At 43.9% G+C, this 3,243-nt stretch overlaps 1 pseudogene; it reads left to right on the forward strand.

The window, feature by feature from the left end:
• The first annotated feature begins 3,084 nt into the window (after positions 1–3,084).
• Positions 3,085–3,243, forward strand: part of LOC102820088 — a 1,143-nt pseudogene continuing 984 nt past the window's right edge.

A 3,243-nucleotide genomic window follows, 5' to 3' on the forward strand; every position in this document is an offset into this window, starting at 1 on the left:
AGATATTCTAAATTTTATCTGACTTATCCACAGTAGAGCCCGTAAATACAACAAAATATCCATTACAGACAGGAACGGGTCTCCTGGTTACCATTTCCCCAAACAACTAGAAACAGAAGTCACTCAACCCTGAAGCCCACAGCCATGCAAGTACGAGCTCTGCCATTGGATAGGGTGGAGCCTTTGGTCTGGGCTAAGCAGGAATTTCAATTGCCACAGGGCCGGCCAGTGGTAATTGATTGAAGCATGCCGGATCCCAGAGGAAGATGGGCTTGGGGGAATGCTGCTAGGCTTCCAATGATTGCAATAAACATGTGATGTTTGGAATAGTTGTCTAGTCTAAAGCCTGATGCTGAACCCCTGAACTCGTCCCCAGCTCTAATAGTGTGTCAGTAATGGTGACCGGCGAATCAGCCCTGAAAACACTTATTGATCTCCACTTCAGATTGCTGACTTCAAAAAAATGTCATTGCCTCATGACATAGTCTGTTCTGCCTCATTAACTACTGTCACTTTGTTCCTGGGCACCAAGGGACTCATTATTCCTGACATAATAACTTGCCATGAACTCACCACGTGTTACAATGAGACCATGACAACAAGTGGCTGCCCCAATCTTCCTGTCCTCTCCCTCCAGTTTGAGGGTGAGCAGACTGCCTGCCTATGAGCCAGAGGCATCTCAGACGAACTAGAGCATCTTCGCTCCTCTTCACAGCCTGGTGGAAGAACAAGAGCTTCAGCTTTCATGATGCCTCACACACTACACTCAAGGCATAATAATGCTGCTTTTCCATTGGTAATTGGCACCTCCAAGTGCTCTGTTAGTGGCCTCACGTCACCCCAATAACAGTTTACAGTGTGAGTTGCTGAGCGCCCTTAGATAGTGCATAATTGGATATGAGCGATCTGGAGATCTGAAATGCAGATCAGAACACCACGAGATGAAGAAATCAGCCCAGGTCATGAAAGTGCAGGCTGAGCAAGGGGTGAGTTTGTAGGAATGAAAACAAGAATATCAAGGAAAAGAAAAAGACCCAACTATCCTAGTCATCGGGGGCAACAGAAAAACATGTTTAAGCTCCAATGCCTGCAAAGTTACCATTTGTACATGGACAGGGAAGTTGCAGAGGAAAATTAAAAACAAACAAGCGAAAAACCTCTTGTCTTTTCTTAATACAGCTGAAGGAACTCAGAGAGTCTACTTTGTGTGACACATGGACAATCAAGCAGGAGAAAATAAGAATGTGGGTGGGATCTAACATTTAAACTATGGGCCCCAGATTAAAACAAAAATGGGCAGCTCTCACCTTGAAGACAAGACTTAAGAAATAAACACAAACACCCCAAGTACACACTTGAAGCAACGCAAGACTCGAATAGCTCTGCTCACTTCTATTTTAGACAACACTTCTGTCACATTCTCTGCCTGATGCCGTTCTTGTTAGGTACCATGGCGATCCTAGGCACAACAGAAGGAAACACTGCCCGGTCCTGCAGCATCTTCAGTTGTGTTTGACTCCACTGTTGTTACCACAGTGTTAGTCCATCTTGTTGGGGGTCTTCCTGCATTTCATTGACCTGTCCACCATGGGTGACCCTGATGGTATTTAAAATATCAGTGGCTTCTGGCATCATGGCAACACCCAAGTCACCACAGTGGGACAAACTGACAGATGGGTGGGGGTTTAAGTTTTTTATAGCAAGGAGTGTTCGCTCTTTGAGGCTTGGTTCAATTCTACAAGTATCCAAGAGTCTTTCCAAACCAACATTTGTGAATAATATGGGTGATTACGTTTGGTAATACTATGGGGCTTTTCATTTGTTTTCTTTGGTGGGAATGGTATTGTTTGTTTTTTTACAGTAAAGCAGAAAGATTAAATTTTCTATCATGGCTTGTAAACTGGTGTTAAAGGCAAATTGCAATTAACAGAAGGTTATCACTGGTGTTAATTGCAATGGATCCCAGATTTTCTGCACCATTATTGGAAGACATCTTCTCCTTCTCATCCATTTAAATATACCTCCCAGAAGGACAAGGTTGAATTTTATTTCCCTCAGGCTACTAACCTCAAGGTCAGCTGTTCAAAACTACCAGCTGTTCCATGAGAGAAAGATGAGGCTTTCTGCTCCCATAAAGATTTACAGCCTCAGAAACTCTATACTGGATCACTATGAGTCAAAACCAACTCCATGGCACAGTTTGATCTCTGTAGAAAACTTAGAGAAAGTTTAAAGAAAATTAACGAAACTTGTAGAAACATGACTCAAGAGCAAACAAAGGCTAAAATAAATGGGTTCAGTTTAAATAAGGACAAGGTTGAAAGGAAGCAACTGATCACCCACCATGAGCAGGCATGGGTGAGGCATTGAGAAGTAGAGAAAGATACTGAATCACATCTGAGCACCCACTAAGATCATGTATAGGTGGAAATGACAGTCATGAAAAATCATCACCTTCAGAAAAGTCACTGTTGTAGGGAGCACCTTCTTGCTTTGCTGAGACCCTGGATGGGTTTGGGGTATGCAGAGGAAGGTCCAAAGTTGAGTTTTAAAGTGGGAGCTGAAATAAGACCACTCTGCCTGAGAGTGTTCCACAGTTATGACAAGCTATGGGGAGCCAGAGAGGAGTCTTGAGCCAGATGATGAGAAGTCAGGTTTCAAGTTGATGAAATAGCCAACACATTTAAGAGCAGGGATATCTAACATGAAATATTAGGGTAATTAAAACATTTTCCCTGATGTAGGCTGCATTATTCATCTGTCAGTGTGCCTTACCACAATGGCTTCACCGTACTGTGACCCTGGAAGCTCTGCCGCTAGTGTTTCAAATCCCAGCAGAATCACCCATGGTGGATAGCTTTCAAACTAAGAAAGAGTAGGAAGAAAGGACTGACAATCTCCTTCTAAAAACCAGCCAATAAGAACCATACTATGGAGGTTGCGCAGTAGTGCTAACAGCTTCCTTCTTCCTTTCTCAGGCTCGGCAGTCAGCCCTCGTGCTGAGCCGCAACGAATCGCCTCCTGTCGAGCCAAGTAGCTTCTGGAAACGGTCTTAACTTCGCGAACACTCACCGCTGGGGGAAAATGGTAGAAGCCCACCGCCCTGGAAAGCTCTTCATTGGAGGGCTCAATACAGAAACCAACGAGAAAGCCCTGGAAGCAGTATTTGACAAATATGGACGGATTGTCGAAGTACTCTTGATGAAAGACCGTGAAACCAACAAATCGAGAGGATTTGCTTTT

The sequence above is a fragment of the Chrysochloris asiatica genome, unplaced genomic scaffold, assembly GCF_000296735.1.
Source record: "Chrysochloris asiatica unplaced genomic scaffold, ChrAsi1.0 scaffold00283, whole genome shotgun sequence".
NCBI classification, from domain to species: Eukaryota; Metazoa; Chordata; class Mammalia; order Afrosoricida; family Chrysochloridae; genus Chrysochloris; species Chrysochloris asiatica.